The sequence below is a fragment of the Zea mays genome, chromosome 1, assembly GCF_902167145.1.
Source record: "Zea mays cultivar B73 chromosome 1, Zm-B73-REFERENCE-NAM-5.0, whole genome shotgun sequence".
Lineage (NCBI taxonomy): Eukaryota > Viridiplantae > Streptophyta > Magnoliopsida > Poales > Poaceae > Zea > Zea mays.
Genome location: NC_050096.1, coordinates 284322175 through 284346059, shown reverse-complemented (window position 1 = coordinate 284346059; position 23885 = coordinate 284322175). Strand labels below are relative to the sequence as shown.

The following is a 23885-nucleotide window of genomic DNA, read 5'->3' as shown; positions in this document are numbered from 1 at the left end:
CCATGTTAAGGTTAGCAAAAAGAATGCGCAAGTTATCCTCCTCATTTTTATCATCATCCTCATCACTAGATGTTTCATATTTAGTGGAGGACCTTGATTTTACCTTCTTTTTGCCGTCCTTGGCCATGAGACACTTGTGGCCGACGTTGGGGAAGAGAAGGCCTTTGGTGACGGCGATGTTGGCGGCGTCCTCGTCGTCGGAGGAGTCGCTTGAGCTTTCGTCGGAGTCCCACTCCCGACAAACATGGGCATCGCCGCCCTTCTTCTTGTAATACTTCTTCTTCTCCTTTCTTCTTCCCTTCTTGTCGTCGCCCCTGTCACTGTCACTAGACATAGGACATTTTGCAATAAAGTGACCGGGCTTACCACACTTGTAGCAAACCTTCTTGGAACGAGGTTTGTAGTCCTTCCCCTTCCGTTGCTTGAGGATTTGCCTAAAGCTTTTGATGATTAGGGCCATCTCCTCATTGTCGAGCTTGGAGGCGTCAATTGGTTGTCTACTTGGTGTAGACTCCTCCTTCTTCTCCTCCGTTGCCTTAAAGGCCACCGGTTGCGCCTCGGAGGTGGAAGGCTCGTCAAGCTCGTTGATCTTCTTGGAGCCCTTAATCATGCATTCAAAACTCACAAAATTCCCGATGACTTCCTCGGGGGTCATTAGTGGATATCTTGGATTACCACGAATTAATTGAACTTGTGTGGGGTTAAGGAAAATAAGAGCTCTTAGAATAACCTTAACCACTTCGTGGTCATCCCACTTTGTACTCCCGAGGTTGCGCACTTGGTTCACCAAGGTCTTGAGCCGGTTGTACATGTCTTGTGGCTCCTCCCCTTGGCGAAGACGGAAGCGACCGAGCTCCCCCTCGATCGTTTCCCGTTTGGTGATCTTAGTGAGTTCATCACCCTCGTGCGCCGTCTTGAGTAGGTCCCAAATCTCCTTGGCGTTTTTCAATCCTTGTACTTTGTTGTATTCCTCCTTGCTTAGGGAGGCAAGGAGGATGGTTGCGGCTTGGGAGTTGAAGTGCTCGATTTGGGCCACTTCGTCCGTGTCATAGTCCTCATCCCCTATTGATGGTACCTGTACACCATACTCAACAACATCCCATATTCTTTTGTGGAGAGAGGTTAGATGAAATCGCATCAAATTACTCCACATAGCATAATCTTCACCATTAAAAGTTGGTGGTTTGCCTAATGGGACGGAAAGTAAAGGTGTATGTTTAGGAATGCGAGGGTAGCGTAGGGGGATCTTACTATACTTCTTACGCTCTTGGCGCTTAGAAGTGACGGAGGGCGCATCGGAGTCGGAGGTAGAAGTTGATGAAGTGTCGGTCTCGTAGTAGACCACCTTCCTCATCCTCTTGTGCTTATCGCCTTTCCGATGCGGCTTGTGGGAAGAAGATTTTTCCTTCTTCTCTTTGTGGTGAGAAGAAGATTTCTTCTCCTTCCCTTTGTTGGAGGAGCTCTTCTTCTTCTCCCTCCTTTTGGTGCGGGACTCTTCCGATGAAGTGCTCCCGTAGCTTGTAGTGGGCTTTTCGCCGGTCTCCATCTCCTTCTTGGCGTGATCTCCCGACATCACTTCGAGCGGTTAGGCTCTAATGAAGCACCGGGCTCTGATACCAATTGATAGTCGCCTAGAGGGGGGGTGAATAGGGCGAAACTGAAATTTATAAAAATAATCACAACTACAAGCCGGGTTAGCGTTAGAATTATAAACGAGTCCGCGAGAGAGGGCGCAAAACAAATCGCAAGCAAATAAGGAGAGTGACACGCGGATTTGTTTTACCGAGGTTCGGTTCTCGCAAACCTACTCCCCGTTGAGGAGGCCACAAAGGCCGGGTCTCTTTCAACCCTTCCCTCTCTCAAACGGTCCCTCGGACCGAGTGAGCTTTCCTTCTTCTCAATCAACCGGGAACAAAACTTCCCCGCAAGGGCCACCACACAATCGGTGCCTCTTGCCTCGGTTACAATCGAGTGTTGATCACAAGAGCACAAGTGAAAGAAAGAAAGCGATCCAAGCGCAAGAGCTCAAAAGAACACGGCAAATCTCTCTCGCTAGTCACTAAAGGCTTGAGTGGAATTGGAGAGGATTTGATCTCTTTATATGTGTCTAGAATTGAATGTCTAGCTCTTGTAAGTGGTTAGAAGCTGGAAAACTTGGATGGCAATGAATGTGGGGTGGTTGGGGTATTTATAGCCCCAACCACCAAACTTGACCGTTGGCTGGAGGCTTCTGTTCGATGGCGCACCGGACAGTCCGGTGCACACCGGACAGTCCGGTGCCCCTGCCACGTCATCACTGCCGTTGGATTCTAGCCGTTGGGGCTTCTGACTTGTGGGCCCGCCTGGGGGTCCGGTGCACACCGGACATGCACTGTTTGATGTCCGGTGCATCGGTATGGGCAGCCCTGACGTCTGCGCGCGCTGCGCGCGCATTTAATGCTGCGCAGGGAGCCGTTGGCGTCGCAGAGAGCCGTTGCTCCGCTGGCACACCGGACAGTCCGGTGCACACCGGACAGTCCGGTGAATTATAGCGGAGCGGCTGCCGCGCGAACCCGAGGCTGGCGAGTTCAGGAGGCCGAGCTTTCTTGGAGCACCGGACATGTCCGGTGCACACCGGACAGTCCGGTGAATTATAGCGTGCCGGCTTCCGAGAATTCCCGAGAGTGAAGAGTTGGAGTCTGAGTCCCCTGGTGCACCGGACAGTTACTGTTCACTGTCCGGTGGCACACCGGACAGTCCGGTGCGCCAGACCAGGGGTGCCCTCGGTTGCCCCTTTGCTCCTTTATTGAATCCAAAACTTGGTCTTTTTATTGGCTGAGTGTGAACCTTTTACACCTGTATAATCTATACACTTGGGCAAACTAGTTAGTCCAAAGATTTGTGTTGGGCAATTCAACCACCAAAATTATATAGGAACTAGGTGTAAGCCTAATTCCCTTTCATGTCTGGGTGCACCGGACTGTCCGGTGGTGCACCGGACAGTGTCCGGTGCGCCATACTGGCTCAGGCGAACTTGCTGCTCTCGGGAAGAAATTAACGGCGTACGGCTATAATTCACCGGACTGTCCGGTGTGCACCGGACAGTGTCCGGTGAGCCAACGGTCGCCGGGCCAACGGTCGACCGCTTAATCCGGGCGCGACGCGTGGCCGAGCCAACGGCTAGAAGGGGGCACCGGACTATCCGGTGTGCACCGGACAGTGTCCGGTGCGCCAACAGCTCCAAGGCGCCAACGATCGACTTCGCCAAATCAGGAAAGAGATCCGCACCGGACAGTGTCCGGTGGTGGACCGGACAGTCCGGTGCGCCAGGCGACAGAAGGCAAGAATTGCCTTCCAGGAGTAGACCAAGCATTCTCTAAGCATTCCTAAGCACTAAGACATCGATTCCGCGCATGGAGGAGTAGACCAAGCATTCTCTAAGCATGGAGGAGTAGACCAAGCATTCTAGCTGCCTTGGGGCTATAAAAGGGACCCCTAGGCGCATGGAGGAGTAGACCAAGCATTCTCTAAGCATTCCTAAGCACTAAGACATCGATTCCACGCTTTTGATTCCTTGCAATAGCAATTAGAGCTCTAGTTGAGTTGTGAACTCATTGAGTTGTGTTGTGAGCTCTTGTTGCGACTTGTGTGCGTGGTGTTGTTGTGATTTCTTGTCTTGAGTGTGTTGCTCATCCCTCCCTTACTCCGTGCTTCTTTGTGAACTTCAAGTGTAAGGGCGAGAGGCTCCAAAGTGTGGAGATTCCTCGCAAACGGGATATAGTAAAGTAAGCAAAACACCGTGGTATTCAAGTGGGTCTTTGGACCGCTTGAGAGGGGTTGATTGCAACCCTCGTCCGTTGGGACGCCACAACGTGGAGTAGGCAAGCGTTGGTCTTGGCCGAACCACGGGATAAACCACTGTGCCATCTCTGTGATTGATCTCTTGTGGTTATTGTGTTTTGTTGAGACTCCTCTCTAAGCCACTTGGCATTATTGTGCTAACGCCTAATCAAGTTTTTGTGGATTAAGTTTCAATTTTCAAAGGATCACCTATTCACCCCCCTCTAGGTGCTCTCAGAGGAGCCTTTTAACTTTATTTCTTGCACCTTCGACTTTATCATCTGATATCTTCTGAAGGTTATGCTTCCTTAGTCTGGTAGTTGGGTCTACATTGAGAGAGTGCTCGTAGTCAAAGGTCTGATGCAACCATAAAGTGTAGAATTTGGGCAATAGCTTGTTTGGCCTTAGGGCTATATATACCACCCCTCCACAACTCCAAACATACAAGCAAGTGTTCAGAAGTGTAGAGACTCATTCCTAGCAAGTTGATAGTGTCTCTAACCCCTCTCTTGGTGAATGATAGTGCTTAGTGCAAGATTATGTGTTAGAGAACAAATAGAGATCTAGAGAAGTGAGCAAAGGCATATGTGCTGGTTGTAGAAGCTAGAGAGAGATTAGAAAGAGCAAAGCAATCCTTGAGCAAGTATGTTGGGCTTTGGATATTGGCTTTAGGCATTGCATAGAGCTTCCAAGGTGTGGAAAGCTTTGGGTTTGTTATAAAGCAATCAAGTGATAGCGGACGACTTGGTTTATCATAAGAAGTGATAAACTTGAGTAGGAGGAGTGAGTTGAAAATGACTCTAAAGCGGTTAGCTACCTCAACATTTGAGGCTTGGTCGAACTACGAGACAAATCGTGTGTCTTGTTTCTTTACTTATTTACAATACTTGAACTCCATGTCGTATATATATGATATAAGTGTTTATGAAGTGTAAGTACTTAATCGGACTAAGACAGCAATCCATTGTTGCGGGTTCATTAAGATCAAGTAAGTTAAGTTCTTAGAGTTAAAGATTCTATAATTTCCTATTCACCCCCTCTAGACAATATCAAGACCCTTCTAGTACATCCAAGGTACTTTTAGTCACATCAAAGGTTCATCACCTACACCATCAAGATTCTCATGCTCCATTAGTCTCATCGAATTCCACATCATATGTTTCTTCTACCAACCGAATGACAATTGAATACTGAAAGCTCTCTTGTGGGTTTTGGTGGTTTGAATGACGACCCAATTAAAGGACTTACAGGTGTGCTAAGTGTTGAACAGGTGCTTAGTGCAAAGCCTATAGAGTTCAACACAAGTGTTCAAGTGTGATGGTCCAAAGGCTGAGTTGATTATGGTTATGGACGTCATAAGTGAAGGAGAACATTGCTTAAGTGAGACTCGATGTGCATATCTTGGAGACAACTGATCAAATTAAGGATGGAGGCAAGAAGAGCTTCGAGGTACTGAGTGGATGGGAGAAGGTTAAGGAGGCCGAGGAACCCAAAGCCAGGGGTGAAGAAGAAGACTTGCTAAGTCAAGGATGATCGAGTTGAGAAGAGCTATGGTGCATCGAGGATCACTACCTAAGAACATGACTGACAATCGATGAGGTAACATCTATGGTTATATAGTGTAAGTCATAAGGCTCAAGATCAAGCTCAAGTAGTGAACAAGGTCACTAGAAGGAGAAGTAGTGTCAAATCTAGAACTTGGAAGCAACCCAAAAGAGCTAAGTTCACTTTGACCTTTAGTTTGGGTTGTTCCTATGTTTGGATATGTTCTATGTGACCATTCTAGGGTGTTGGAGCTCATAGATGACAATATAGATCAAGTCAAGTTGACTTGATGTTTTGGAGTCCAACATCAACCTCAAACAAGCCAAAATGGGTAAAACGATGAAAAAGGTTAAGTATGCAACGTTTGAGTGTTCAACTATGTTGCACACACCTTTTACTACATGTTTGGTGCTTTGGTTTGCTCTCTAACTCAGTTTGTATAGAAAGTGCCATTTTGGGTTTTGTTTGAGGAGAAACAGAAAAGCTAAGAAAAGAATGGGAAAATGTAGCTTTATGGGACTTATTCAATTGGATTATATTCTAATTATGTGTGTGTAAGTCACAGGAAAGTCCTCCTAAGAGTAGAGATCAATTGGAGAAGAAATGGAGAAAAGGGACTCACTACAGCTTGTCTGTGTGCACCGGACCTCCTACAAGACTGGTCCTGTGGTGCACCAGACCTGCTACAGTAGTGGGTCTGTGCACCAAGAGTGAACTAGCTGGTCTCGGGTTTTTTTTGGCTAAATATCACCAGATCGGCTATAGTGTCGGTCCTGTGCACCGGACCATCTACAGGCCCTCTATAGGACTTGGTTCGTGGTGCACCGGATCGGCTACAGGACTTAGTCCGTGGCGCACCGGACCAGCTACAGGACTGTACCGGTGCACCAACTGCTAGCCATTTCAGAGAAGGAAAGTGTCAATCAGATCCCGGACTGGGGGCGTACAGACCCGCTCCGGTGGTGCACCGGACCGATCCGGTGCGCCCGTAGTCAACCCATTTTGGCATCTTTTTGCAAAGAAAGTGCAACAACTAGGGGCTCTTTTGGGGCTATAAAAGGACCGCTAGGTGCCCATAATCAAGTGTCCGAGGCTCCCAAGTGCATCAGTACTTTGTAGACACATTGTGAATCATTTTTGTCCCCTCTCTTGTGTATTTCTCTCTAGTTTGTGTATTGACACGGTTATAAGCCAAGATAGAGTAGAGGAGTGCTGCTGTAAGTTAGAGTGAGTAAGATCTTGAGCAAGGGAGTATTGTTAATCTGCTGAAGTGTTGTGAAGACTTGTAAACAGTCGCGGCTCTGTTGTAACCAACCTCAACATAGTGGAAGCCTCGATCTGCCACCTGGTGATAGATCTAGGCAAACGTAGGAAGGAGTTGAAATAGACTCCAAGCCAAGGTTTGGCTAACTCCAACATGTACTAGGCAAGCATTTAAGGCTTGGCTGAACCATGGGATAAACCCCTGTGTCTGTGTGCTCTACTCTATGTTATGTTCTATCTCCATGTCTTGATTACTTTTCTACTTGCACTTCAATACTTATCTTTGGTATAAGATGTCTTTGAAGTGCAGGATATATTGAGACAAGAACTACAACCTACTCGACATAATATTCTTTCAACTAAAACCAAACTTCAGGTAGAGTAAGATTTCCAGTTTTTAAGTGATAGTTTTTATTCGCCAATTCACCCCCCTCTAGGCGACATCTAGATCATGTTCCTCGGCAAAGGGAACTTTCAAATACTCGATATGCTTTAGACTTTAATGACTAGCCAAGTAAGAAACCAATATCACATTTCATTTGGAACTTACCTAAGTGTTGGCGCTTCTGGTAGATGTAGAACTTGCATCCTAACACCTGGAAGAAGAAATCCAACTTCCCATTGAGAAACTCATAGGGAGTCTGCTCAAGTAGATGGTGAGGAAATAACAGATTTGATACATAACATGTAGTGTTGATTGCTTTGGTCCAAAATCTCTTCAGTGTGTTATACACAACAATCATAGTCCTTGCGAGAGTGATCAATGTCATATTTTCCTCTCAACAACACTATTTTGTTGAGGGGTGTATGTTTTAGAAACCTCATGTTTGATCCAACTTCATCGCAATATTCAATGTTTGTGTTTCCAAACTCACTTCCATTGTAACTTCTAATTTTATTGATTCTACAATCATATTCATGTTGAGCTTTCTTGGTAAATCTCTTGGATATTGATGCAACTTCAGACTTCTCTTAAAGTAAGAACACCCAATCATGTATTAATAATCATCCACAATAATGAGACAATATAGGTTGCCTCCCACATTAGAATAACATGTTAAACCAAACAAATCCATGTGCAGAAGCTCTAGTGGTATTGATGTTGACATTAAAGCTTTAGTAGGATGGGTATTTGCAACTTGATTGCTAGCTTAATATGCATTATAAATCTTATCATTTTAAAATGCAACATCCTTCAATCCTATAACCATCTCTTTATTTAACATTTTTAGTGTCCCCATTCCAACATGAGCAATCCTTCTATGCCATAAACACCTAAGAGAAGTTATTCGAAAGTTAAATCCATTAAATATAGATTGATGTATCTAAATCCCTTGAATATGACTTTATTATCATCCTTCTTAGATATAACAACCTCATTCTCTATGAATAGACATTGAAGCCAAGATTGCACAATTGACCAACGGATAGAGAATTGAAACTTAGTGATGCAACCAAGAGAACAATAAATATTGAGTGATCATTTGAGATTGCCACTTTGCCCAAACCTTTGGATTTTCTCTTTTAATTATCCCAAAAGGTTACCTTCTCTTGATCATCCTTCATTGAGTTAGGTCAATGTCCATGGGTCACCAGTCATATGTTGGGTACATCTACTATCAATTACCCAATAACTCAAATTGGTCTTGTAGTTCATGATGAGGACATCACTTCTATACATACAATGAATAGACCGATAACACGATCTCGTGCACGACAACTAAATCTCCAGGTATGTTCTACCCTAGTCAATTGTGTTTCAGAGCTTACGCTTGGGGCCATGGATGTTTTGATGATTAGGTACCTTGGAGAGGACCAGCAAGGACTTAGGAAAGGCTAAGGTGTTGAGGAGGAGCAGCAAGGGCGTCCACAACAGGAAGGAGATCAAGTCCGAGTCGGCTGCGACTCCATCTCGGGTTCCAGGACCAGTCTGCACTAAAAAGGACGCCCAAGATGCATCCGGACTCCGATTGTGATGGACTAGATATGGTTGGAAAGATAACAAGATTATCTAACCAACCCAACTAGTTCCACCCTAAAATTCATCCGGAGTCTACGGGAATCGTCGAAACAAGTCAGCGTTCAGATTCTGTTTTGGTGCTGCGACACCGTCTGTTGGGCCGTTGGGTCGTGTATCGCGTCGGAGCCCATTAGGGGTGAGTCCAGGGGTCACACACGCCCTAATCTATACTACTTATTAAGTAAGCAATAATAGTCTACCTTTCCCTGGTTCTGCCTCTCTCTGGTTCTGTCGCATGTTAATCTACACCGTCTGTTCTGTTATTCACGCCGATCAGCACTGCCCCACTCGGCCACCCCCGCGCGATGGCCGCGTCCCCATCCCACGTCTCTCTCCCTACCTGCCATTCTCCGCAAACGAAGCAACGACGCGACCACCTCCCTCTCCACCACACGCGGCGACGGCACCCCTCCCTCTCCCGTGTGTGGCGGTGGCGCCCCTACCTCTCCACCATGTGCAGCGGCGGCGGTGCCCCCCTCCCTCTCCAGCGCGCTCGTAAACCTACCCAACCCTACCTCTCTCTGATCGCCCCTGTAAACCCTCCAAGGGGTTTAGGTTTGTCTGTGACAAGGTTTATGTGCTTCTTTTGCCTGGGCGTGCAGGTGCGGAAGCAGGACGCGGAGGCGGAGGGAAGGATGCGCTGTTCGTCGAGCTATGGAAGGCCTGCGCGGGGCCGCTGTCCTGCGTGCCGCCGCTCGGGCAGAAGGTCTACTACCTCCCGCAGGGCCACATCGAGCAGGTGAGGCAGACAGGGAGGGAGGGTGCCCTGGCGATGCCCGTCTCTCGTTATTGCTGGGACGGGGTCCCTGTGCGGTGCGTGCCCTCGATTTGGGAAATTCCGGGCTCGCGCCTGCGCCGTGGCCCCGGATTTCAAGTCCTCGTCGTCTGCAACTCGGATTCGTGGTTCTGTTTCCTGTGAAGCCCGCGCATGTGCATGGAATCGTGGACTGTGAGGGGAATTGTCTGGCTTTTGGGGTAGATTCGCATGGCCGCTGCAATCTGCGCTGGGGTTTTGCTTTTGATTTGGAGGGTTCAGCAGTTCTGATTTTGACGCGTAGGCACTTTGGTCGCTCAGACCTCAAAGTCCCATGCGTCTTCTGATTTGGGGAATTTTTTTTCTGGAAGTGCATTTATTCCCTCACTTCCCAAATTATAGTTCACTTTATCTGCATTGGTTATTCTTAGAGGTAGGGCAAGGGCCAAACTGTGTTCAGACTGCAGAGATCGATAATGAACGAAATCAAATCTGGCCTGTGTTAGAGAGGGAAGACCGTCTGAAATATACATATGAGCTGAATTAGACAGCTCAGTTCAACCCTAAACCATCAAAACCCTTGTAGGCCCCCGTGCATCATGATCAGGTAGATCCGTTCTCAGCGACATTATATAGGATTGCAACATGGCAGTGCTGATTGGCGTATTTGGATCCATTATCTGCAGTAGTTTTTTGGCTCCAACCCTGTATTGTAACAGGGTGTCATTATTATTTTCTTAACCATGCAGTTATTAGCCTTACGCTTCTGTTCCCTAACGAAACACACACACTGACACTGCAGGCAAGTTGTTAGAGGCGACGTGCCAGATGGCCGGGCTCTTCGGTCAGCGATCACGATTCGCGAGCTGCCAGTAGACGGAGAAAGGATCTGTTGATCTCCACGACACCGAAAGACGAACGAACGACAGGAGGAGGGGGAGCCGTCCACATTATATTTAAAAAACATACATGCCTATTTTAATTACATTAGATACGTATCTAATATGTATTTCTTTGATTTCAGTGGTTTATATTGTATGTTGTTTTCAAGTCATATTCACCAATGATTGCTATGTGTTTGCACTGTGCCCTTTCGCAGGACCTCAATTTCAGATGAATTTAAAAGACAAGGAGTACTAATTTATATACGGTTATATTCCTTCTGTTAATCTTATAGGATAACACTAATTGGATGTTACTATGCATAAACTTATATATCAATGATTTATGGTTTTAATACAGTATAGGAGTATAGAATTAGAAGAGTTGTTTCCCTCACGTTTTCACATTGTTCTCCTTTTATGGTATGTCACTTGCAGAACATTGGAATAGATACAACATTGGCAGCAATGGTGAGGGACAAGCATGTTAAATTTACACTGAAATTTGAGTATGGATTTGGCTATGAGTAAACAAGCAGGTGACAACAGTACCTTTGTGCTCTACATTAATATATAGTGGAATTGATAGATTTCACAAAAGTATGGTTAGTTGAAATAGTGTTGATCTTATCCATCTATATTGTGGTTTCTTCTATTTATTATGGGTTGACCTTGTTTAAAAAGAGTACCTTGAATTAATGTTGTATACAAGGGAAAGGGAGTGGTGTTCTTCAATTTCTCATCCGAGTGTTCTTCAATTTCTCATCCGAGTGTTCTTCAAGTCCCATGCATATATTAATAAGCACTTGCTAATGTGCTTCACAACTGGTTATGCATGCAGCCTCTTCATGCTTTGAAGGATACATCTTCAATCTTTCAAATATTATGATACTGACAATGACGTTAACAGGTATGATCAACTAACTTAAACGCGTGGCACCCCTTCCAGCTCGTTTACTGTTAAACAACGTAACTATTCATACTACATTGACACACATACAAAAAGTGGAGTTTGACGATCGAGTCTATCTGTACAAATACCGATATATGTACAAAAACCAAGGATTACTCATAATTTTTTAGTTGCTTACTTAAAGACTATGCATGCTAATAAACCAACAAACACATTTGTTGTATATTTATTTAAAAAGGCAACACCTTACATTTTTAATCTGGTCATACTACATTGACACAACATTATTTTTTTTGTTTTCCCATGAATCCTCGGCAGAGATACAACAAATTTGATCTGTTCATTCCTGATATTGCAAGTCGCCTCAGTGCTTGGAACCATCGCAAACTCCTTTCCACAGCCTATCTGTCGCATAACTCTTTTTTAATGTCTAGCTTATATACCTCTGCTCGCGCAGACAATATATTGTTAAAGGAGGTGCTCGCACGGAGGAGGACCTCAACGTGGTGGGCATACTTTGCAGGTTGAATCGTTTCTAACCTTATTAAAGTCTCATTCTTGTAACATGAAAGTCATATATAGTTTTCTGAATGGGACATATTTTAACTAAACGAAACAATGTTTAACACACAAATTACTTGTTTAGAGCCTCCTCTCGTTCATAAAGATTGTCCACGTTTATGAGCAGACTACTGTAATTTCATATCTAAACACCGATTTAGTTAGATATAGATCTTCTGTTCTACGGTCGCGCTGTGTTTTTTAAGTCCTGCTCCAAATTGCAAATGCAATTATGTTATTGGAAGGTTTTAATTAAGATACTCGTTTTCGAATCAAACTGCTGCTCAGGTCTCCTGTTCTTCAGCTGAAGATCATACTTGCTGTGGAGCCTTTGATCCCTTCAGAGGGACCAAGGATTGGAGAGCACATTTTCGGTTACACAGTCAGTACATAATCTATTTAAAGCTTCATTTGTCTCACTATCACCAGTATTTATAATCCGTCTAGGTGTCCTGATTTATATTCGTCAAACTGTGCGAACATAGTTTTTTTCATAAAGACAGTGTTTGTAGCGATTAATGGTGTTGTCTGAATGAACTCATACATGTGTTTTCTTCGATCGTACCAGGAATCGAATGTTGCTGGTTAGATTCATTTATGTTTAGTTCGTGCTCATGGTGTCTTGTAGAATAGATAGAGTGTATGTCTGTGTTCTCTTCGAAAAGTGTATTTTGGTGCAACAACCCCTATTTTTTGAACTCAGGTTGATGCTCCTTTTTTGAATGTTCGCTACATATAATGAATATGGGTTGGGTTTAGAAGGTGCTAGACAGAGACCGATTTTTTAAGGTTGACAGCCTAATTATGATGCATACAATTTTTAAGGTTAACTAACCAGTCTACAATTTTTCAAGTCAACGAATCTGACATTATATTTTCGCATAGTATTGAGTGCATACAAGATTAGCATTCACTTCAAGTCCTTTAAATATGTACTCCCATGTAAATTCAAGCCCTCTTGCCCCAATCCAGAGAGGTGCCAGTCGGTGCAAAACTTAATCAGCAAAAGCCCAACCTGAAAACCCCAAAACAACCAGCTTTTGATGATAAGTAACAACAGAGTTATCATACACTGAGAAAGGACCTAAATCTCACATTTCTCCACTAATTTATGCAGAGAAACTATCAAAATAAGATCTTGTCAGATTTCAGATACCACTGACAGTAACCAGCAAGTCTAAGGGCCTACTCAGAACTCATTCTCAGAGTGAGATTCTGGATTCTAGACAGCGGATGTAGAATCTGGATAAGGGGTGTTCGGATCTTTCTCATAGTGATTATTGCCTTTGCATAGTTGGATTCTAGAATCTAATTCTAGCACCCAAGTGTTTGGATCACATTCTCATTTTTTAGGAGATCCAAACATGAGGCAAGGAATCAAACTACAGAATTTTGTTTCAATTGGGGATATGAAATGCCTCATGATGTTTTGGCACAATGGTAAAAAATGAGCTCAAGGAAATATATAGTATATCAGGACTTCAGACTGGCAGTGCCTATAATTGCTTGATGACATGAAAATAATTCTGTCTGTAACATTAGTTAAATCTCACTCATGTTCAGTGTCGTGTTGGATGTATGAGAGGACACTAAGATATCCTCTCAAAAGTATTTATCCTGATTTATGCATATATATTTTGTCTGTCTGTTGATCATGCACATTAAGGTGAAGGAAAGAAATTAAGTGGGGCCTGTGAATTTCACACACTTGTACAGTACAGGGAGCGGTCGTCACAAACCAAAACTATCTTTATATTTACTATGTATAATATTTTTTCTTTCATCAATGACGATTTATATATAAACATGATATTTTTCAGTAACCTGGCATGTTTCTGTATTTAAACAGGATTCTTCTGCATGTAACCAACTGCATATGCTTGTTTATTCACAGGATTGCAGACAGAGCACAGATCTGGACTGAGTATGTTTCCAAGAGACCTTCTGGAGTTGGTTAGTGCAATGAGACTTACATATTTGAGGGTGGTGTTCCTTCCCCACAACAAAATGGGAGTGGTGGAACCTATAGCCATGTTTTACTATTTTCTGTTATATATCTTAATGCTTAGAGCCTTAGACCGCCCTTATACTCTCCCACGCAGTTGCCATGATTTTGGGCATTGATGATGAGAAAGGAACTCCAAAACTCTTTACATGTGATCCTGCTGGGTATTTCTTCGGTCACAAGGTAATTATTATTCAAGGAAATTTGATCTACTCACTGACTTCCTTGGTTAATCCAACTCGTAATGCAAGCTAACTGTTTCACTTTTGAATGATTTTCGCGTCTCCAAACAAGACAGTCTTTATTTATAAATTCCAAACAAGACACCCTTGTACTATGTTTGCATGTTCTTCAATTATAAACCATTGTGAGCCTCTTTTCTGTTTTCCTTGGTTGTGCATTGTTGTTTTGGTTGAGAAATATTAGGGATGTGAAAACACACGGTACCAGAGATAGAATCATATTAATTTTTTCTTTCCTTTGCATTGCTCAACATCATACTCATTTACTGTACCATTTTTTCAGCTTGCAGTCATACTGATCAGAATTGTTATTGTTCTTTTTCAGATTCAGATTGTAGATCAGCTCTGTCTGTGTTTGTCACCTTGGAACACAGAATCCCTACTACTCTCCCCCCATAAGGTGTGTGGACTCCCTAACAACAATCCATATGTCTTCCCATACGATATCTGTTTGTGTGCGACTTATCAAGCAATTATTCAGTTGAACACATATTATTACACACACGATATCTGTTAAACTTTTTTCTTGTTTTAAGATGTAATCTGTTATATATTTATACAGTCGAGGAATTTCTTTGAAAATATTGGCATAGTGGTGCGTTAAAAAGTTGTCACAGGAAGCTAGAATTATACAAATAAAGAATATAATATATGAGAAGTGAAGGATTGATGTTCTTTATATTCCTTAATTAGGTTTTAGATTTTTACACATATACCTTTGTATTGGTTGGGTTGTAGGATGGGTCTTTAGTAAAAGGAGAGATATGGGAATCATTTGGATGATATACTGAACTGGGTTCCTGATCGCATGGGATGGAAGTAGAAGCCATCAGGGAAATACCATGTATAAATATGTTGAGTAATGCTTTGAAAAACACATGATTCATTAAGTAAAAGAATAGTTAGAGATGCTGCAAGCAATGATCGTATAGCCTAACTGACTGCAAGGAATAATGCTACTTTGTTAGTATCTATTAAGATACACACCTCCTAATTGTTTGGGAAGAAAAGGTACATGCAGATTCCTTTCTAATTGTTTGGGAAGAGAAGGTACATGCATCTGCGTGTATGGCAACGGCTAAAACGGTGTTTCTTAATAGTGAATATTATTTTATATAATTTTCCATGTTCTTGAATTGAGAAATAACTATGGAGTCAAATGACGAGGTTAATGCATTGGGTCATGCGTTTCTAGATATCTAATTAGTATAATGTAGCATGATATACAACATACTCTGTGTTAGTTGTTTTACTCAATAATTGAAAGTTATTTATGTTCTTTATTGTCTTCAAATACAAAACATATATGAAGTTTTTTGTGAATAAGAACACCTATTTATTATTTTACAGAAAGAGCTTGCTAGCTTGGTGGCCCTCACAGATCAAGTCGGTTATGCAATTTGTATAGGTGCACTAATTCTAAATTCATAAATTTAAATTCTTCACATGTTTTTATAAGTGCACTGATTCTAAATTCGTGGATTTAAATTCTTACATATACCTCGTAGACATGTTCTTCATGAAAACTTTTCAAATCCTAAGTCGAACTATTACTCAATAATCATACTGGATGAAGCACACAAGTGCAGTTTAAACATGTATGGTGATTTATCCTGAATTATGTCTGCATACATGGTCAATTTAATTCATGTGCCTTTATTTAGGAATTATGTCTGCAACAAGAAGGTTTCTGTGTTTATCAACAAATGATTGATTCATGTGCATTTATTTGGGAATTTATATGGCCCATGCAGGAATAAATAATTGAAGAAGATGCAGTGAAATTTGTTTGCCGAGAAGCTAAGCAGATGCACTGAAGTCATCTTGTGTCATTCCATATCATGCTACATTGCCCTAACCTGCACTGCTTTCATTGATTTAGACGCTTTTTAATTTGTTGCATCGTTTGAATTGTAAGACCTTGTGATATTTTCTGAAGATTTGTATAAGTTTGTAATTTATTGTGATAGTCTTAGCATTTAAATGATACAATTGACATGACATTATTAAAATCATAAATAGAAGTATGTATGATACTGATGGTTATAATGTAGTGATGAAATAGTTATATTAAAATAACAAAATTTATGTATGGATAAGATCATAAATGGATTACAAAACATTTTCTCGACATATTTATACATAAGTTATCGTGTTATTATATGTTTCCGTTGCAACGCACGGGCATTTACCTAGTACTCTATTTATTCAGCAGCAGCCGCCACATTTAGGTTTGAGTTTTGCTTAGATCAATTCTGTCATCGAACAGTGTCGTCGTCATCGGCTTGTGAGACCCCATCCCATAATCAATACAATTTTGGTTGCGTTTCTTTCCTGTTCTTGCTTGTGTTCTTGATTGCGCTTGCAGGGATAAGCCTTCGTGGCGAGGTCATTCGTGTGTCACGGGTGATAACCAACGGAGCCGTGGTGTAGTGATTGCGAGGAACCGTTCGCTCGGAGCCTTGGATCATCAACGTCGAGATCTCCACTCAATCAAATTATCGTATCTCACGGAAGATCGGGTCGCGTCTACTATCAATTGGTACCAGATTTCCAGGTTGCCCGTGAGGTATAATCCTACCTTTAGATTAGTTTTGTTTCGTCCCATAGTCCACAAAAAGCCAAAAAAATTATGATCAGTTTATTCCGACCTAAAACCATCGCCTTAGCCTTTGCACAATTCAGTTTTAGAGTCCGCATTTCTGAGTTCATGTTCTAGTTGAGTTTGGTTGCTGGATTAGATTTGTTTTGGTTCAGTTTGATTATGTCCATCCGCTTCCATCCTACAAAACCGACCCTATCTACAAAACAGATCATATCTCTACAATCGACCCTATCCACAAAACAGATCCTATCTCTACAACCGACCCTATCCATAAAATAGATCCTATCTCTAAAACCGATCATATCTCCAAACAGATCATGTATCTAAACCGACCATATCCACAAAACAAATTCTATCTTTAAAACCGACCCTATCCACAAAATAGATCCTATCTCAACAACCAATCCTATCTACAAAATAGATCCTATCTCTAAAACCGACTCTATCCACAAAACCGAACCCCCCCACTCTTCCAACATCTCGCCAGAAACTCTGATTCAGAGTCCAAACTTAAAACGGCCATAACTTTCGCCTCGGAACTCGAATTGGGCCCATTTTTTTTCAAATCGCACATAATTAAATTTTGCATCCGATTCTTTCCGGCTTTGTCGGATTTGCTGTTTTTAAAATTCCCAAATTCGGCTGGGAAATAGGACTTTTCATTTTTCAAACATTTATTCCGATTTTAGGGCAAACTTGCAGAAATTCCAGAGGACGCGTCATTGCACAAAAAAATCTGAAACTTGATGTGTTATCTTATTATGTGCTGCTGCAAAATAGAAAAATATAAAAAAAATATTTGAAAAAAAAAGAAAATCGTAAAAAAAAGAAGGGTAGCACATAACCAGAAACGCCAGTGTTCTGTGCACCTCTGTGGTTATTTTGCCCCAAGCCTGTTTTCTCGCTGCACCCATATACTTGTACCTCCTTTCTTGTGCCTTGGTCCAACTGTTCTATTACATTTTCTAGGCCAGCAAATAGGACGAGTACTTGGAACACTTATTCAGCATTGCTATCTGTTACTGACTTGTGTGCCACATATATATATTTAGTCATCCTTCCCATAGCTCCAGTTTTCTCTCGAGCAGAACATGTACTCCTTTGCAATCACACCCACGCTCGTTGGACAATCACACTGGTTACCGTTTGCCACCTGCAGTGCTGGTAAGAACGTTGTAAGAGCGGGGTAAGACGCTTCATAATTTGTATTCCACCACCACCACCACCCTAAGAGATAGTTGTAGGGTTCACATTGTTTGTTGCCTTTTTGTCTCTGTTTTGTGCTAACAATGACAGGACCAAAGAATCAAATGGACAAGGACAAGGGGCCTAAACTTAACGAAGATGAGTGTGTCTCTCAGATGGAATTGAAGGAGATGATGCGCACGATGACTGAAGCTTTTAAAAAATACCAGGACTCTGCCTCGACATCCTATGAGCAGCTTGATCGACGAGTTGATAAACTTGTTACACGCATGGACGTAATGGAGGCTCATCCCCCACCACCAACTCCAGCCCCATCTCACTCTCATGTGGACGACGACGATGACGACGATGTTTATGCACCGCTGCCACAACGCTTCGCACGTAATCAACAAGGTATGGGAGGTAATGGTAGACGTCGTCATCATAATCCTCAATCAGACCATGATCCATTTGCTAAGATTAAGTTCTCTATTCCACCGTTCATGGGTTCTTATGATGCTGAAGCTTACTTAGACTGGGAGATGACGGTAGAACAAAAATTTATTCCCATCTTGTTCATGAGCAGCATAGGGTTAGACAAGCCACTAGTGAATTTAGAGATTTTGCTATCATTTGGTGGAATGAACTAGTTAACACACGTGCTGCACCACAAACATGGAATGCGTTAAAAGAGGAGATGCGAGCTCGCTTTGTTCCCCCTTCTTATAGACGTGATCTTTGAAAAAAATTGCAACGCTTAGATCAGGGAGACATGTCGGTACAGGAATACTACCAAGAGCTTCAGAAAGGTATGCTACGATGTGGGGTAGTTGAGGATCCGGAGGATCAAATGGTTAGGTTTTATGGGGGATTGAGGCAGGAGATTCAGGATATTGTTGATTATAAAGAATATCATTCTATACAACGCTTGTTCCATCTTTCTATGTTGGCAGAAAAAGAATTGCAGGGTCGTCAACAGCGGAGGAGCAGCACTTTCGCTCCACACCAGCCACCGGCGCCAACCAAGGTGTCATCCTCTTCGGGCGTACGGACGTCCACATCTTCCTCCACCAGCGACGTGCCTTCGGGTGTTGCAGCAAAACCTGCTACGACCACCTCTTCCACAGGCCGCTCCTCCAACATCAAGTGCCACCGCTGCCAGTGACTTGGCCATATTCAGCGAGATTGCCCCAGCAAACGGGCATACATTGCTACTGGTGATGGTGGGTATGTTAGTGCTTCTGATGTTGAAGATGAAGATACTGTTGGAGCTAACATTGCAGAGACTTATGATGGTGATGAAGAGGTTCTTGGTACAACAGCGACCGAGACCTATAAGGCCTTGATTGTGCAACGAGCTTTGAGTACCACGGCTAGTGACGATGACAACAGACAGCGCCACAACCTCTTCAACATGTTCCTCATCGTCAAGGACTATCGTGTACATACCATCATTGACGGTGGTAGCTGCAACAACTTGGTGAACGTTGAGGTGATCAAGAAGCTTGGCTTGACCACACGAGAGCATCCCCACCCTTATCACATTCAATGGTTTAACAACAGCGGTAAGTTCAAGGTAACAAAAACAGCAAGGGTGCATTTTTCTATTGGCTCTTACCATGACTTTGCTGATTTCGATGTGGTGAGTATGGATGCTTGCTCTCTTTTACTGGGACGTCCTTGGGAGTTTGATACTGATGCTATTCACCATGGTAGATCTAATAAATATACTTTCATGCATAAGAGAAAGAAAATTGTGTTGCTTCCTATGACTCCCACTGAAATGGTCCATTTAGAACATGAGAAAAAGATTAATGCTAAACAAAAAGGTGTTTTGAACTCTGAAAATCAGCAACCTATTAAGTTAAAAACTCCTACGTTGCTAGCTACTAAATCTGATCTTAATGAGTTACATGCCTCTGTTGGACTTTGCTATGCCTTAGTGTCAAAAATGTTTTCTATTCCATTAATGATACGTCTATTTCTTTGCCACCGGCTATTGCTAACCTTCTGCAAGAGTATATGGATGTGTTTCCTTCTGAGATACCCCCTGGATTACCACCTGAGTTGCCTTCAGATTTTCGGGTTAGTTCCACCTTTAATATTTCAGATTTGAAGCTATATATGGGTGACAAAGATGAGATCGAGTCGAGGACGACTCCAATTCAAGAGGAGGGGGATGATGAGGACATCACTTCTATACATACAATGAATGGACCGATAACACGATCTCGTGCACGACAGCTAAATCTCTAGGTATGTTCTACCCTAGTCAACTGTGTTTCAGAGCTTACGCTTGGGGCCATGGATGTTTTGATGATTAGGTACCTTGGAGAGGACCAGCAAGGACTTGGGAAAGGCCAAGGTGTTGAGGAGGAGCAGCAAGGGCGTCCACAACAGGAAGGAGATCAAGTCTGAGTCGCTGCGACTCCATCTCGGGTTCCAGGACCAGTCTGCACTAAAAAGGACGCCCAAGATGCATCCGGACTCCGATTGCGATGGATTGGATATGGTTGGAAAGATAACTAGATTATCTGACCAACCCAACTGGTTCCACCCTAAAATTCATCCGGAGTCAACGGGGATCGTCAAAACAAGTCAGCGTTCAGATTCTATTTTGGTGCTGCGACACTGTCTGTTGGGCCGTTGGGTCGTGTATCGCGTCGGAGCCCATTAGGGGTGAGTCCAGGGGTCACACACGCCCTAATACTCTATTTACTCAGTAGCCGCCGCCACATTTAGGTTTGGGTTTTGCTTAGATCAATTCTGTCATCGAACAGTGTCGCCGTCATCGGCTTGTGAGACCCCATCCCGTAATCAATACAATTTTGGTTGTGTTTCTTTCCTGTTCTTGCTTGTGTTCTTGATTGTGCTTGCAGGGATAAGCCTTCGTGGCGAGGTCATTCGTGTGTCACGGGTGATAACCAACGGAGCCGTGGTGTAGTGATTGCGATGAACCGTTCGCTCGGAGCCTTGGACCATCAACGTCGAGATCTCCACTCAATCAAATTATCGTATCTCACGGAAGATCGGGCCGCGTCTACTATCAGTTCACCTACACACAAGGAAGATCAAGCTTGACGTTTAGGAACACAAACTTGATGAGAGCCTACAACCTTCTCAACTAAAGATTTAGTAACCAAAATATCGTTAGGCCTATTCTTGTTTGGTGGACCTAAGAACATGACCTTAACCTTTCCACTAGTATATTTTCTAATCAAATAGTGTGCATTGAAGGCAAATGGTATTAAATGCTTTAGCAATAGGGTTGATAGTGTAGCATTTCAATTGTGGGCAAAGTGTCCCTCTTTTGCACATTCAAAGCATTTATGGGCTTAGGGATTTGCTTCAATTTGTTTTATGGTTGTGATTTCTTCTCTCTAAAAGCTTGATAATGAATATCACTTATGTCCAATTTCATGACCATGATCATGAGAAATTCACTTTGGAGGTATTATTCCTTGGTGAACTTTTGCAAGCCTATAACTAAATGATTCTTTTTCTTGCTAGCCTTTTTATTCTCTTCCCTAAGCTTTTCATTGTTAAGATCCATTTATGATTGACCTTTATCTCTATGACAATGTTTCCTCTAGTTGCTACCATGTCCAATTATTTTACAAGCTTCTCATTTTTTATTCGTTTTCTTCATCACATCAAGAAGCTTATTGTCTTCCACTTGCTTACCCTTGTATTAATTGTCTTTCTCAATTTATTCAATCAAGTCATTACATGATGTTGCTACAACAATCTTAGCAATTTGGTTAGTAGAAACATGTGTTTCACTACATAAGAGATTATAAGCAATAACATGATTATCGTGATTAATCTTAGCATGAGCATAGTCTTATTTTTAAAGATCTAAGTCTAGTATTGAGTTCCCCATTTATTTCATCAACTTTATCATACTTTTCTTTAATATCTTATGGGGAAGATTTTACCTCTTTAGAGCTATCACCTGAGGTACGTTGGTATATGTGCATACTGCAACATAAGTCATCATGCTTTGGATCTTCTTGCGGTTCTCAAAATTCTAGGGGTTGTCTTGAGGTAGAAGTGGTGAGATGCCATCTAATAAGAACTTCGCTATAATCAGGTCCTGCATTGGAGTTGTGTAGATGGGTTGCCCCTCGAATTCGACATCTCGATTCAGTCATGGGCTTCTCGACAACTCCATAGAAGATCTTCGTGGGTCTGACGTCTTCTAGTGTTGAGTCTTCCTCATGCTCAAATGAGGGGTGGCTTCTTCATCCATTATATGCCATGAACATGATCTGATACCCCATGGATTTGGAGTTCGAGTCTTCACAGCCATCAGAGTCGGTGTAGAGTCCGAGTTCGACCGGATGTGATGGTTGCACCGTCTTTTGGATTGGATTTGATTGACCCAAAGTTTCTGGTGATGGTGTCGTTGGGACGTCAAGTGTTATCCTAAGGTGCCCTACGCGTCGCTGGTGAAGCAGAGCATGCCGAAGAAGATGCTGATGAAGTAGAGCATGCCGAAGTGTTATCCTAAGTGTGCTTGAGACTTCTCGTAGTGTCGCTAATGAACTTGAGGTCACCAAAATTGATCTCATGTCCCAGTGCGAAGGTGGTGGCTGTCTTCGGATCTACTATATGATTAGCACAATGGTCCCTTGCCTATTGCGCCAACTGTTGAAGATTTTTTAGCTATGAATTTATACGGGTGGATCACGAGATCGAGAACCAAAGGTAAACACAAAGCAACAGGATAATTTAAAAAGGTTCATGCTTTCCATGCGAGATAATACCCTATGTCATGTATGTTTGTGGCTATTTCTTACGATCTAATGTTCTGTCCTCTTGGGGTGCCTCGTCCCTTCTTTTATTGTCCAAGGAGGGGACAATTACAGGAAACTTATGTGGCATCATACGAGATAAGGAGTAGGATCGGCCTAAAAATGGTCTCCCTATAATCTAGATCTATATCTACCTTTACGTATGGGTTCCCTTATAGATCGGGATGTCCAAGTACCATAAACAGACCAAGAAACACCATCTTCCCTTATATGTCCATGTAGGTTGATCTAGTTTTGACATGTGGGTGGAATCCACAAAATCTAAGTCCGAGTCCCACAGCCGAATCCAAGTTGTCTAGTCCGAGTTCTCCTACTCAACTTGAATTACTTGATCCCACCTGTCATCGTCTTCATTGTTTATGCTCCTTGGGTATTCATTATCTATATACTTTACATCGCGCAGAGCGACATTGGAGGATAAATAAGGAGATCAAAAGAAGGGAGGAGGCAGGGGAGTGGTAGCTCAGTTCAATCACCGTGGGATCTTCTCTATCAACGACTGAAATCGTAAATAACGTTGTAGGGGAGGATGAGAGCCGATGGAAGAGGAGGTGGGATGCATTCGCATAGCCGCTGCAGCGGAGGACAAGAGGCAACAGAGTACGAGATGAACCGTTGTCGCACCGCCGCTGTAGGGGAGGACAAGAGCCGGCGAATGAGGAGAGGGGTTGCATCTGCACCATCGCTTTAGGGCTTGTTCGGTTATTTTCAATCCATATGGATTGGAGGGGATTGAAGGGGATTTTGACTTACTAGGGATTGAAACCCCTTCAATCCCCCTCAATCCATATGGATTGGGGTAGAACCGAACATGGCCTTAAGGGGAACATGAGGGGAAGGAGAGAAGGGGAAAGAGCAGGGGAGGACGGGAGGCAGCAGAGGAGGTGGGCCTCACCAGCTACACCACCGCTGCAGGGCATTGGAGGAGGTGGAGCAGGAGGTCTTTCGCAGTCGCACCGACGTTGTAGGGGAGGACGAGAGGGCGCAGAGGCAGTGGAAAACATCACGGCGGAGATCATTCACCAATGGTACCTTCTCCAACGAGGGTTGAGACCCTAATCGACGTTGCGGGGGATGATAGGTGACAACAGAGGAGGTCTGTCGTAGTCGCACCACTGGTGCAAGGGAATACGGGAGGGGGTAGGAGAGGAGGGGGCATGGGTGGATAGGAGGCGGCAACGGAGGTGGCCTCATCAACCGCACCATCGTTGCAAGGGAGGACGGGAGGGCGCATTAGAGGAGGTGGAAGGCGCCACGACGGAGAGAGTTGGCCGC

The 23885-nt window shown here is 43.3% G+C and overlaps 3 long non-coding RNA genes across 3 annotated transcripts; all 3 read left to right on the top strand.

Moving 5' to 3' along the window:
- Window positions 1-9249: 9249 nt before the first annotated feature.
- Window positions 9250-10325, top strand: LOC109943799 (uncharacterized). The gene is made up of 2 exons (XR_002266883.2): window positions 9250-9386; window positions 10204-10325. It is a non-coding gene; the product is annotated as an uncharacterized lncRNA (long non-coding RNA).
- Window positions 10326-10767: 442 nt separating this feature from the next.
- On the top strand, window positions 10768-12142 carry LOC103644021 (uncharacterized). The gene is made up of 3 exons (XR_002266882.2): window positions 10768-11192; window positions 11653-11718; window positions 12045-12142. It is a non-coding gene; the product is annotated as an uncharacterized lncRNA (long non-coding RNA).
- Window positions 12143-15351: 3209 nt separating this feature from the next.
- On the top strand, window positions 15352-15960 carry LOC109943798 (uncharacterized). Its single transcript, XR_002266881.1, has 2 exons — window positions 15352-15411; window positions 15758-15960. It is a non-coding gene; the product is annotated as an uncharacterized lncRNA (long non-coding RNA).
- Window positions 15961-23885: the final 7925 nt, after the last annotated feature.